The sequence below is a fragment of the Canis lupus genome, chromosome 19 (assembly GCF_048164855.1).
Source record: "Canis lupus baileyi chromosome 19, mCanLup2.hap1, whole genome shotgun sequence".
Classification (NCBI taxonomy): domain Eukaryota; kingdom Metazoa; phylum Chordata; class Mammalia; order Carnivora; family Canidae; genus Canis; species Canis lupus.
This window is the reverse complement of record NC_132856.1, coordinates 15,530,572-15,545,232: the sequence shown is the minus strand read 5'-3', so window position 1 is coordinate 15,545,232 and position 14,661 is coordinate 15,530,572. Positions and strand designations below refer to the sequence as shown.

Genomic DNA, 14,661 nt, shown 5'->3' with positions numbered 1-14,661 from the left:
CAGTGAGAATACCAGCTAGAAAACTTGTCTGCTAGAAACAGAATATAGGGCTCACATAGTTTAAAAGAGAAAGACTATATCATGCACATAACTAGAATTCTTGAGAGAGGATAGTTTTGTTGTTGTTGTTGTGATTGAATAAATGACTTAAGTATGAAACTACAGACACAATACTAGGTAGGCAGTTAGGTTGTAACAAGATGCCTGATGGCCAGCTAAGAGGTACATCAGGGACAGATGGGGTGGGAATCAGAGGCCTGTTCTGGCAGCATGCCACAAGGAGCCAGATCAAACCAGACAGGACCAAGATGGTGGGTGCCATGACAGGAAATTCCTAACCAAACAAGGAAGAAAAGGTATGGAGCCCTGCTTCCAAGAAATTCCTGCCCCAAGTAACAATATTCCATCACATTAATAACTGTCAACAAAAGACACAAACTTGAAGCCCAGAGGGCATAGCTCACTGCTCTAGCTCTCTCTTGCTCATCAGTTCTCGCTCTCTCTTTCTCTTTCTCCCTCCTGCCTGCTCTCAGAACCAGACAGTGTACCCTCCTCTTTAATAGCCTTTTCCAATTTGTCCCATTCAACTACTGCATCTGGACATCTTTGAATTCTTTCTTGCCAAGAGACCAAGAGCCTTCAACAACAGCTTTGGGAGGGGTTAGGTCAAGGCCCCAGGACCCAGAGTCTTACCAGTTTACTCCGCAATAACAGCTTCTGGTATACTTCATTCTGATACCATCAACATGAGATACACCATAAATTAAGTTCCTCTTTTGGTAACAGGGAGACCGTTAGGACAATTGTAATTATATGCTATTCTGTTCATACCTAGTATTTGTTAGTGAATACATGAATGAGGAGGGAGGGATCAGGAGACCTAGGGAGAAACTGGGGGCCGGGGGAGACAAGAGCACAGAAACACACAGTGAAACATCCCCCTAATTATAAAATGTAAACTTTTCTCTTTCTTTGGGTGGGGCTAATTTAATATAGCTATTCTGGACCAGGAATATACTGCAGTACGAATGCCAGTCATTGACTTAGAAGATTCAGTGTCCCTACCTCCACATCAAAGAATGTGCCTGTTTAGTGAAAGACCAAAGAAAGAAAACTGTGATTTCTGTTAGGAAGTGAGAAGAAAAGAGTTGGATGTTGGATAATGAAATGATGACTTCTATATGAACTTTGCAATTTATTTTTGTGTGATAGAAGGAAAGAAGGCAAGAAAGATATACAAATAATTTTAACATAAGACATAATATAATAGGTTGACATCTTCCTCAGTCAGTCAGAGTTGCTGTTAGAATTGAATCATGCTTTCCATTCCTGAAATAAACCCTTACAATTGTGAATGGATATACTGTTACCTTCAGAAATACCCACTTTGTGAATGAACGCTAGTTTGTACAGATCCCTGAAGTCCTCTGGAATTGTGTTTTATTTTGGTTTTCTTTCTGCATGTATTCAGAATGTATATTGACCTTTAAAATTTCATTGAAGATTTTTATCTGATTTATGGCCACTTTCCACAAAGTAGCAAAGGTTTTAATTACTGCAGAGGAATTACCATATATTCAGTGAAGAGAGCACAGTATAAGTATGTTGAGATGTAGGTGTCAGGCAATGAGCTAGAATTCCCGTAAGCTATGTGACTTGTTCTCACACATCAGCTTGTCTATGTGTTCAATTTAAATATGTGCCTCAGCAAAATTTCAAATCAAAGCATGTCATGGACTATCAGGGTCATCTGCAAACAGTCAAGACCACTTATATTAAATTCATAAATGCCAAGTGTCTTCAATACAAATGTAAGCTATTAATAAATTTCATGAAAGATGTGTGAACCAATTATTATGGAAAACTTGAAGAAGGAAAATACCTTCCCAGCAGAGTCACTAGAAATATTAAAGTCAATTGTCAAATATTCATAGCAGATTTAGATGATCCTTTTGCATCTTCTGGGGGTGATGATTTGCTGTGGACAACTAAAACAGTCCACAGCTCTATAATATCTGCATCAACTTAAGAAAGAAAAGCAACTTGACCTAAACGATGGCTTTTCGAAAAGAAAATGCAAACATTCAACTACCTTTATCTTAAAGATATTTACCTGTGCTTCTAAAAGATTTCTGAAAGTACAAAGAACAGAAGAATAAGTCTGCTATCAAGAAAATAGGGAAATTATTTTCAAAATAGATAAATAGATGAAATAGGTCACTTTGCACAAAATCAAGTAGCCTGCAAGACACAGTGCATTTGCCCAGTCACATGTAGAGCAACAATTCTGAAAAGATGGAGAAGAAAAAGAATTACCTAGGAATGGTCTTTTGCCTTTCTCCATGGAGCTGCAGACCAACTCCACCGGCTGCAGGCCGGTGGCTGCAACCTAATGCAGGCTTGAGTACTCACAGCTTAAGCCCATAATTCTTTTCCCAGACAGTACAGTTAAACTCACACAGTTATCAAAATGGATAGTTAACATGTCCAATTAAGCAGTACTACTGCTAGTTCATTCTAGTGGAGTACCAGATTGTTAGACTGTAAGCTAGTCACCAAAGGAGAATTACCAATTTTTTCAAGCTTCCTTTGGCCTTGACTTGGATGGACTGTATAACTTTGCAGTAGCAAATTAACTTATATAATGATTAATCAAAAGATTTGGCTGGGTCTGTATACAGAAACACAAATATCTGAAACTTCATAATAATTTGAGAGGGAGATTGTAATAAAAATATGTGCAGCTGTTTGCTCAGAACACTTAGAAATAAAAGTTACTAGCACTTAGTTGTCTGTAAATACAAGAGATATGACTTCAACATTACTCATGAAAATCTCTGTATATTAACTGGAACTCGTTATTTTGTCTCACTAATATGCACTTATAATATACAATGTTATTTAAATAAATTCATTTCTAGAATTATGAAAAACAAAGCTAGAAGAGATGAATATTATTAAATGCTCATATATTTGAGTTAATTACTTTAATAAGAACTTCACCCCGAACACCTAGTTGAGAACCTATCTTCAATGAGGGAATGATAGCCTTGATGAGGTAAAGAGGAACATGGGGGCACTCTGGGAGAGCAGGACTGAGTGGGTCAGTAGAGTAGGGGGTACTGTGGGAACCCTGAGAGTTCTTATGATCTACAGACTAGCAAGACGTAGATGAAATGTATATTCTAAGGTCAAATCTGTACACCTATCACTTAAGAGCTAGGAGACACAAAATGAGGACTCTCAAAACTAATATATCTCTTTAAAAATCATTATTTCCTTCCTAATTAATTGTTAGCTGGCTAAGGCTTTATGGATCCAAGCATCATCGGAATTTATTGAGCACCTACTATGTGATAAGCATTCTACAAATACCTTACACAGATTATTTTATTTAATCCTTAAAATAATGTTAGGTATATAATACATGCTTTACAGATGAAACAACTGAGTAATTTATCTAATTTAAGCACTTAACTTGAAATGACAGAAATATAATGTGAACCCAAATTTTCTAATTTCAAATATAATGTCCTTAATGAATGTAATATTTTCTCTGGGTTCCTAGTTTACATTCAATTTGACCTTCTTCTTATGTGACTATGATTGTGACTCATCTTAATTACTTCTTTATCCTAATTGTTCCTTTATTCTAAAGTTCCTTATTGTTTTCCAATCACATTTTCTTTTTCCTCTGTGACCAATATCTTGATCAATAAATCTTCTGGCTAAGAAGTCATAGTCTGCTGTGTCTGTTTCCAGTTACCTTGGCTAACTGTGGCCCATAGGAACAACGAACCTCCCAAGTTCTTGATCTGAAAGGAAAATTGAGTAAAGATGGAAGAAAGGGAAAAAAAAAAAAGGGAGGTTGATGAGGCCAAAGCTGATATTTTATTTTTAAAATTAAACCTAAGGTTAATAGGTACTAATATGGAAAAATCTGGAAATCTCTGCTCTACTATGATCTTTAGGTAAATTACTTAACTTCTCTGACATAATTAGTTAACAAATGATATCTGAGGCCTACTTTGTACAACATTGACATATTCCTTGTTCTCATGGGACCTACAATCTACCAAACAGTGGATAATAATCAAACTCTTGAAGGGTTACTGTGAAAATTAACAGCCTACTGCTCATAATAAGTAGACATTTGTGTAAATTCTGTTTGCTTCTTCTGGGTAGAAATCAAATATTATTGATTCAAATTTAGTTATGCTAAATCTTGCTTCTATGTTAGTATTACTATATTTGAGTTATGAAGCCAAGGTAACTATTGATCACTTCCCTTGTCCTTATAAGTCCAAGCCTAAGTATAGAAGAAGCTGTGGATAGGTAACTTGACAAAAGTACAGGGCTGAATTGCTGAGTGCTTTTCCTATACAGAGATGATATGCCTTTGTTGTTCTTATTGCCCTGAGAGTAAGAGTAAAGCTTTTTTTTTTTTTTTTTTTTTTTTAAAGAAAAATGGTAACACTTCTACAAACTTGTATTCTACTTAGAGAAGTCTCTTAGAGCTATGGCATCATAGTATGTTCCCAACAACACGGAGAAAGACACAACTATTGGTAGTCTCAAAGTCTATCTCTGAATGGGATGACATGAGCAAAGGACATATCACCATTCTAAAACTTACAATTTTATGAAATTCCAGTGACCCTGGTAAAGAAAATACTGAATGTAAAATATTTATTGGTATAAGGGGCGTCACCTCAATTCTCAGCGAGATGGGATTTATCATATAAAGTTAATGCTCACACTGCTAGTCAGCACAACTCTGTCCCAAAATATCAGACTCTAGCCCCACACCCATAGACTCATTTATGTCTTCTCCATACAATTCAATGAGCTTTAATATATACAACTTAATACTCAACATATTAATCAAGGTAAGTGAAATTTCTATTTACAGAAACTTCTAAACTTCTCTCATTCCTTAATCTTGTGGACAAATTCTTTATAAGTTTTATTGACCTAATAGAATGAATTTTAAGAAAAGTTCAAACTAAGTTAATAAAACCCTAAAGAATAAATGGATATTTATGAGCCAAAATTTTAAGTGTCTTTTCCAGCATTTAATTAACCAACATTAACTGATTTATTATTTAACACAAGTGCACACAGCCTTATAATCACATTCAACTGGTACTAGTTTTGCGTGTTGACTAGTGAATTAATAAAGGCTAATAAAAATAGCATTTTTTTGGTTTAAATCATTTGCTATTTGGGCACTGTTGTTTTTTTATTTTTTTATTTTATTTTTTGTTTTTAATTTTTTATTTATGATAGTCACAGAGAGAGAGAGAGAGAGAGAGAGAGAGAGAGAGGCAGAGACACAGGCAGAGGGAGAAGCAGGCTCCATGCACCGGGAGCCCGACGTGGGATTCGATCCCGGGTCTCCAGGATCGCGCCCTGGGCCAAAGGCAGGCGCCAAACCGCTGCGCTACCCAGGGATCCCTGTTGTTTTTTTTTTAAAGATTTTATTTATTTATTCATGAGAGACACAGAGAGAGGCAGAGACACAGACAGAGGGAGAAGCAGGCTCCTTGCAGGGAGCCCAAAGAGGGACTCCATCCTGGGATCGGGATCACACCCTGAGCCAAAGGCAGACACTCAACCGCTGAGCCACATAGGCATCCATGGACACTGTTTGTTTGTTTGTTTGTTTATTTACTTTGGCTATGGTTTGCATTTTCTAAACCTTCTCTAGGTACTTTGCTAAAGATTTTCTATCAAGTTTATGTAAATAGGAAAGCTAAGAGTCCCATGCATATTCATTCATAAATTAAAAACAATGCTTTCCACCAGTTAGCTCTATAAAAGGAAACAGACCTTGCCTAGATGTAATTAGGCATTTGTGTTCTCCATAACTGTAATTTACTCTTAGTATTTGAAGAACCATCAGTTCTCGTTTATCCAGGTAAGTAACAATAAGTGAGGCTAAAGTAAATTCAAAACAACACCCCTGGGTCACCTTAGTGAATTTATGGAGCATATCATAACATTATTTGAAAAAATTATAATTTTGGTCCTGTTGTGTGATAGAATTAACCACTAGTTTGATTTGTCATTCTGTATATTCAGTGATACTCAAAGTGCATGTCCTTAGGAAAGATGAACTTGGCTGCAGCCATGGCTACATGGTAGGTGTTTTGTACTCTCATTTAACACATGATGCTCAAGGTGATCCATGTGGTGAAACTGTCCGCAGAGTCACATATGAATTGTTCACTCTTTGGAGATGCTTCAGTGAAAGACTAAAAGTACTGTGTGGTATATAAACCGTGGGTTATAACTACGTGTAAATATATAGGCTAACATCTTTTTTTCCCTAAAGCTAATAATAAAGGGGAAAATCAATAATGTAGTCTTTGTTTTGTTTTGTTTTGGTTTTTTTTTAAGGTAACATAATTCTCAGGTTATATGGAGGGTCAATTTCAGAAAATTACAAACATACAGGGACACCTGGGTGGCTCACCAGTTGAGCATCTGCCTTCATTTCAGGGCATGATTTTGGGATCCGGGATCGAGTCCTGCATCGGGCTTCCTGCATGGAGCCTGCTTCTCCCTCTGCCTATGTCTCTGCCTCTCTCTCTCTTTCTGTCTATCTCTCATGAATAAATAAGTAAATAAATCTTTTTAAAAAATGGAAATTATAAAAGAAAGGAAATTACAACCATACAAAACTTAATAGAAAAATTAAATAAAAATATCTTGAGGCTGAAGGTTTTAAAACAGTGTCACCTACTACCTTAATGGCATGTAGATTCAGGAGACTTAGGGACTTAAGGACCTATAGGACTTTACCTCCTTGCCCTTCAACCAGAACACTTCTGGTTTTTACCTAATGAATTATCTAAAGTTCTGTTCAGAGAATAAAAATGAGAGAATAAGTCACTGGTGTAGGCTGAACATTAGAAAACAGATGTACTAAATCCAAAGTGTTTCTTAAGGGAGGGTCCAGAACTCTAGTAATCTGCAGGTATTGTAAACTTGGTTGACTGGAGTTTTAATTTACATAGATCCAAAATAGCATATCTGAGATGGGAGAGCAAAATACAGAGAGTGGGCACTCTTACTACCTCTAAAAAGCAATCACTGGTACAAAGCTACAATAATCAAAACAGTTGTAATGCTGGCATTGAGATCAACATACAGACCGATGGAATAAAATTGAGAATCCAGAATAAATCCCAACCATCTTTTCCCAGGTGATTTTTTAAAAAGATTTTATTTATTTATTCACGAGAAATACAGAGAGAGAGAGAGGGGGGGGGGGCAGAGGGAGAAGCAGGCTCCATGCAGTAAGCCTGATGTGGGACTTGATCCCAGGACTCCAGGATCATGCCTTTGGCCAAAGGCAGATGCTAAACTGCTGAGGTACCTAGGGATTCTTCCCAGTTGATTCTTGACAAGGATGCCAAGTTCATTTAATGGGAAGAGTACTATCTTCAACAGATGGTGCTGGGACAAATGGATTTCAACATGCATGAAAACAAGGATGGATTCTTATCACATACCATATACAAAAATTACCTCAAAATATGTCAATGACCTAAATAGAAGAGCCAAGACCATAAAACTATTAGAAAAAAAATGTTAAAACTTTATAAACTTAGATTTGGTAGTAGATTCTTAGATATGCCACCAAAAGCATAAGAAGCAAAAGAAAAAAATAAACTGGGCCTCATTAAAATTTTTAAAGTTTTGTGTATCAAAGGACATTAGCAACAAAGTGAAAAGATAATCTACAGATTGGGAGAAGATATTTGCAAAATCATGCAACCAATAAGGATTTAATATCTAGGGTATAAAAAGAACTCCCCCAACTCAGCAACAACCAAACAACCCAATTCAAAATGGGCTGGATGTGAATAAACATTTCTCAAAAAACCTATACAAATCACCAATAATCACTTGAAAAAAAGCTCAACAGCATTAGTCATCAGGGAAATGCAAATCAAAATCACAGTGAGAAGAACGTGGCGAAACTAGAACCTTTGTTCAATGCCACTGACAATGTAAAATGGCATAGCTTCTGTGGAAAACAGTTAAGCAGTTCCTTAAAAAGTTAAATTGTCTCCCCAAGATACAAAAATTCTACTTGTATGTGTATACTCCAAAAAACAGAGACTCAAACAAATACATGTACAGACATATTCACAGAAGCATTGTTCCCAATAGCTAAAAGATGGAAACAACCTATGTGCCCATCAGTAGATGAATGGATAAGCAAAGCAAGATATATATATATACACACACACACACACACATACACACACATACATACACACACATATATATGTGTATATATATATATATATATGTAATGGGTTATTATTTAGCCTTAAAAAGAAATGAAGTTCTGATTTTTGCTACACTACAGATGAATCTTACAAACATGCTGGGTGAAGTCAGATTCAAAAAGACAAATATTGCATGAATCTCCTTATCTCAAATATTCAGGACAGACAAATTCAAAGAGGCAGAATGTAGACATTATCAGGGAATGGGGTTGTGGTAATGGAGAATTGCTGTTCAGTGAATACAAAGTTTCTGTTTGGTGTGATGATAAAGATTTGGAAATAGTGATGATGTTTGTACAACAATGTGAATGTAAGTCATGCTGCTGCTTTGTACATTTTAAAATGATGAAAAGGACAAATTTTATGTTATTTTACTACAATTAAAAGAAGCAATCACTAAAAGACTAGAGGCATGGGACAAACTTATTCTAAAAGGATGAGTGATATTTATATATGACACAGTAAATATTTATAACTGGCACACCCGAACAGTAACTAGGCAGCATGGATGCCAGCTGCAAACACACATTCAGAGCTACTGGCGAATTCAGTTTAATTACTACCTTGAATCTGGCACAAAATTAGTAAAGCTCATCTCTGAAGAAGCAGAGAAGAAGGAAGACTCAGCTCATTATAGTGTTATAGTCTCAAAGCACAGATTCTTTGTACAAGAGCCTTATCTGTTCAAAGTCCTCACTTTATTGATGAGAAAAAGGAGTCTGCACGTGGAAAACTGGCCAAGGTTCCCCTATACCATGCACACAGTCTGTGCTGTCATCCTGCTCCGGTGACGTCTGTCTCCCCTGATATTTCCACAATGTATATCACCCACTTGTATGCAAATGAGACAAATGTGAAAAGGAAACACCAATTACCATGATCATAATGCGAATATGGGGAATATTTTATTTTCTTCCTTCTTTCTCATCCAGGTCATTCGGTGACCCACTCAGTTGACAATGCCACTATCCCGTATTCTTCTAATAGTGCTAATGGTGCTCTTACACTGCTGGAAATGGAACGAAGCTGTAGAATGGCTACAAATACAGGCAGACAGACCAATATTTGATGCCAGCTCAGCCACGTACCTGCTAATATGAACTGGAGGATGGATTATGATTATGAACTAAAACCTTGCTAAAACTGGGGGGGGGTGTGTGTGTGAAATGGGTTTAATGAAATTGCTGTGAGGATGGAACGAGAGAGCACATTCAAATGCCAATGTCTTACATGTCATCGTAATCTCAGCAGTGGTAAGTACGTTAATTATACCTCCTCCACTTTCCAAATGCTGCACCAACCACATCCTCATGCTACATCCTCAGTTCTCTGTCACTTCATTCGGGGGCACTCCAAATCACCTCAACGTACTACTCTGAAAGTTAGTCTTTCATCTCACTTTGCTGTTTTTCACAATGATAAAACTCTGCAATTTGACCATTCAGGTATTTGTTCTGGCACAGCAAAGGTATCCTAGCCCTCTACTAACTGCTGCCCCCTTGAAACCTTTCCCCCAACTTTCAGAAGAGGGTAGCCTCAGCACAGAGACCTGACTGGGGGGATGCTGAGCCACATATAGTAGCCAATAGTACCCTTTTGTGATATTCACTCAGGAGAGTGAGGACAACGAGGCTACACAAGACCAAAATCCATTCAATGACTAAGATGAGAAACTCAATTTGCATACTTTTTATGCTAGTCAGGCCCCATCATTAGCCTAGTAAGTCCTATACTTAATCAGGATTAATGAGAAACATGAACTCTACATCCCTCTTAGGTTTTTTGGGGGGAGACATTGATGTATGGCTCAGAAACACGCCCACAGCGGGAGGAGGTTACCTCATGGAAGCAATTGGAGTGCATTTCTTACCCGTCTGGCCTTGACCTTTAAAATACAAACATTTGGATTCTTCTGCCAAATACCTGCCTATGACTAAGCAGTGCATGAACTTACATCACTACTTTATAAAATAACAGGCCGTCTGAAGAACACTCGTGGGAAAACAAAGTCTAGGATAAAACACAAACAATGGAAGCTCTAGTTCTAACATTAGAGCAATTGATAGCTACATCCCGGGGAACATCATGATTAAAATCAATATGAAGCTCTTCAAAATGAATTCTTAAAAATAATCTAGCTATACACTTACACATATATACTTCAGATATTTTCTATATCTTTCAGGAATTAATGGGAAAAAATCTACTTCAGTAGAATTACTGAAGTACTTATCTTTTGTTATGTATTCAATAGAATTTTTTCTTGTGAGTAACATTTGATACTTCAGTGAAATGCGCACTAGGGTACAAAAGCTTTAAGGGTTGTTTTATGTTCTAACTTAAAACTACATTTTTAAAGACTCTAAAAACTTTGTGTAGTGATTATTTGAGTTCACTGATTAAAACAAATTCACTTTTATTAGGTGAAATTCAGATAATTTAGTGACTAATATTACTAATTCCAGGATTCTATTTTCAGGCATAGTTTGATCCAGGAGGCAACAGATAACCTCTGACTTACCATTTAGGCTCTGCTTACCTCTGTTGGTTTCATTTAGAATATTTTTCACTGCTTGCCTCTTGTAGGTCTAGAGCCTTGCCTCACTAGGTCTAGAGCACACACTTTCTGCAACCTCAGTTCAAACTGTGGTTACATCATTTTTCAGAGATTGCTCCCTTTAGAGTAGTCAGGAAAATAGACTATGCCAAGTAGTCACGTTTGGATCACATTTTCACCCTTCGAGCCCGGGGTTCATCCTTATCCAAAGCATGAGGACAGAAAGTGGTAGAATCCAAAAATTTCCCAAAAACCAAATTCTAAGCAGGCAGAAATACAACTTGACGTTTTAGCCCAGGTCACTTGTTTTTCAACATGGAAAAATATTTGGAGCTCTAATTTCAGTTTCTCACAGTGACTAAGAACCCTGGAGTAATAACATCTCTCTGTGCTGGTGCTTTTCCATCTGTGACATCGGAATATTCAGTTACCTGGCTTCTAGGCACACTATTTACACTTAATGCTAGTAAAATGCTCAGGGCCCCAGACACACTATATAAATGCAAAGTGTCAATATAAATTGTGCTAAAAGAGGTATTCCCCAGTTAACAGGAGGAACAGCATACCAGCAAAGATACATCAAATGCTATAAAAGAAATGCTAATTTCTTTTGCCTCCTCACCACATAATTTAAAAATTGCTTTATTCACATCCTATATTTTAGAGGTTATATTTTTTCTCAGAATGTCTGCACTTCAATCACTTGACTTTCTAAAGGTTATCATAACACAACTTTTTTTTAACTGAGCCACTCCTAGAGGATGACAGAAGAGTTTGTTAGAATTCCAATACAGTGACAAAATTCTCTGTGCCCTCACTCTCAGCCCTGAGAAAAATTGATTTTTCAAGTGCCTCTGGTAAAAGATTACAGTCATTTGGTGTTTTTTCTTTTGTTTTGTTTGTTTTTTTGTTTTGTTTGTTTGTTTGTTTGTCTTTTAGAGAAATAAAAGGAAGTGGTTTGGGCTAAAGGTATAAATTCCCCTATTTAGTCACAGAAGCAAATTTAGATCTTTATAGTGCACAGTGAAGATGAATGAAAATACAGCACCACATAGCTGCTGCCAGGGTGAGAGGTAGAAATCTCACCTGACGGGTGATCAATGAGACAGTAAAGGTTAGAAGAATTATTAATGGGGATGCAGAAGAGCAAAGGACAATAAAAAAGGCCAAAAAACCCCAAAATCTTTTGGCTAATTTCTTTTATAAATCACAGTGTAAAATGATCTATGTGTAATGAATTATCTCTTACAGCTCTCAGTTTTGGTTGAATGCCAAGTCAAAGCATTTTCAATTACTGACCTGATTACATGTTTTGTGGTGGTGGGGTGGTGGTTTTCCATTTTTGTTTTGTTTTAACTTATAGTAATAAAAAATAATTTTGGACTAAAGTGTTAAAGAACAGGGTAGAAAGATATTTTCATTAACTAAAATTCATGACCATTAAATAATAATATACAATAAAGTGGGTTACAAAACAGTATATAATACAATCCATTTATTTTAAAAAGATGGTATGTTATAATAGCTAGCACTTAGATGGCACTTCCCTTGGGCCAGGCACTGTTCTGAGTGCTTTACATTTTTATTAATTCATAGACTTCTCTCACTACAGGTGATGCCAATTGCCATGCAATTAATGAGAAAACACAGAGATAGAAGTTAAGGAGGTTTCCCATGACCTCATTAGGATAGAAAGATGGATGGATGAATGAAGGGATCAATGGGTGGGTTCATCTAAATAGTGTTTACCAAAATGTTAAGGGTAATCATTTCTGGATAATAGAGTAGGATGCTCTGTTACACTCACTTTGTTGTTTAAGAATGATAAATATTTCTCATTGAAAATACTTATCTTTCTGATATTTCCCACTCATTTTTTCTCCTTTCCCCTTTATTCCCTTTCACTATTTTTTTATATTCCCCAAATGAATGAGACCATATAATGTTTGAAAGGGAGACAGAACATGAAAGACTCCTAACTCTGAGAAACAAACTAGGGGTGGTGGAAGGGGAGGTGGGTGGGGGGTGGGGGTGACTGGGTGATGGGCACTGAGGTGGGCACTTGATGGGATGAGCACTGGGTGTTATTCTATATGTTGGCAAATTGAACACAATAAAAAATAAATTTATATATAAAAAAGAAAATACTTCTCTTTAGAATCAGAAATAACTATCAGTAGCTATTGTCATTTTGGGGAAAATGCTTTATATATTGAACATATTCCTCTCTGGTGATTCAGTTATTCTGTTGAATATCTTACACAGTCAACTCAAACTCAACCAGCTCCAATTGGATAAGTCTACCTTCTCTGTAGTCCTTCTTCTCATCCTCATTCTTTTTCTTGGTGAGTGGTACCATCCAAGAGAGAATCATGGGAGTCACCTCAGATGAGGGTGAACAAACTCAATTTTACTGCCTACCTGGTTCTCAAACTTAATGCTTTCTCTTGTTTGGCTATTCTCTTTCCACCATCATCTTCAACTCAGTAGAAATCTCTCAGTATCTCCTGCCAGGCTTATTACATACAAACAATCCTGTTCCCTCTACCCTCCACACTCATGACTTCATCTTCCCTTCAACCTTCTAACTTACCCTCCTTCTTGCCTAAAAAGCTACCTTTGTGGGAATATGATCATTCAGTGCCCCTGCTTAAAATTACTGAGTTTCTCCCCCTTATGAAAAATAAAAACTAAATTCCTTAGCATTAAAGATAAGGTCCTCCAGGATCTGGATCACACATACCTTTCTTGTTTATAGAACAAGCCTTCCTTTTATTTTGTTTACGTGTGAGCTGCATGGATTTCTCTGTGCTTATACAACCACGTACTAAGGGTTCCCAACTTCAGAACTTCACATGTTCTGTTGATGGGTTCCCTCTGTCTGAAGTCTCTGCCACTAGATTTAAACTTTCTCCCCTTAATCCCTAAAACAGAGACTAGCATCCATTCATTATTCAATTAATATTTATTAAGCACTTAGTATGCATCAAGCAATTTGTCAGTGCTGATGATATGAGAGGAAACCTAAAAAGGCCTGGTTCCTGCAAAGAGTGACCAACTCAGCCCAGGTTGCCTAGCATTTTCCTGATTATAGCAGTAAAAGTCTCAAGTTCCAGGAAACCCCTCAGTCTTGAACAACCCATGGTGGTTGGTCATATCATTCCTATACCCAGTGAACTTAATATTCCAGTAAAGGAAGTGGCTTACTAATGGATAATGAATAAATGAAGCAAATGAACAAGTGAAGAATTTCCTTTTATAGCATCTAAGGATGGTCATTATGAACATCTTTTATATTCACATGATTTCACAATAAACCTGAAGTCAACTTTATGATAGAAAAACACATAAATAGCTTAATATACTAAACACTATAACATGGAGTAAACCAGATCATCTGACTCACGGGGTAGAGAGGCAATCAAGTCACCTTCATGAAGAGCTCCCTGGAGAGAGGCAGGTGAGAAGGAAAAGAATCTTTGATTTCCTCTGAGTGAAGTGGAAATTCAGCTTGTGTCTATTTCCATGACACATTGCCAGGAGGATGAAACATGCCTAGAACAGTTTCAAAAGAGGATGGGCTTGAAATGCAGGGAATAAAAGACAGAGTGTTTTCAATTGTTCTTACCAAAACTCTTCATTGTCTTCGTATGTAAAATAGGGGTAATAAAAATAATGAAATGATACATTTTTATAAAGATTAAGTTAATTCACTGTACTTAAGAGGCTTAGGATGGTGCCTGACACATGGTCATACTGCTTACATATTATCTTATACACCTACTGCTCCATCTCCTA

At 36.8% G+C, this 14,661-nt stretch overlaps 1 long non-coding RNA gene across 1 annotated transcript in view; it reads right to left on the bottom strand.

Moving 5' to 3' along the window:
• LOC140609934 (uncharacterized) overlaps window positions 1-14,412 on the bottom strand; it is a 223,599-nt gene extending 209,187 nt beyond the window's left edge. The window contains exon 1 of the long non-coding RNA XR_012011690.1: window positions 14,270-14,412. This is a non-coding gene — a long non-coding RNA (uncharacterized lncRNA). The remainder of the gene's footprint in view (window positions 1-14,269) is intronic.
• Between the last annotated feature and the right edge of the window lie 249 nt (window positions 14,413-14,661).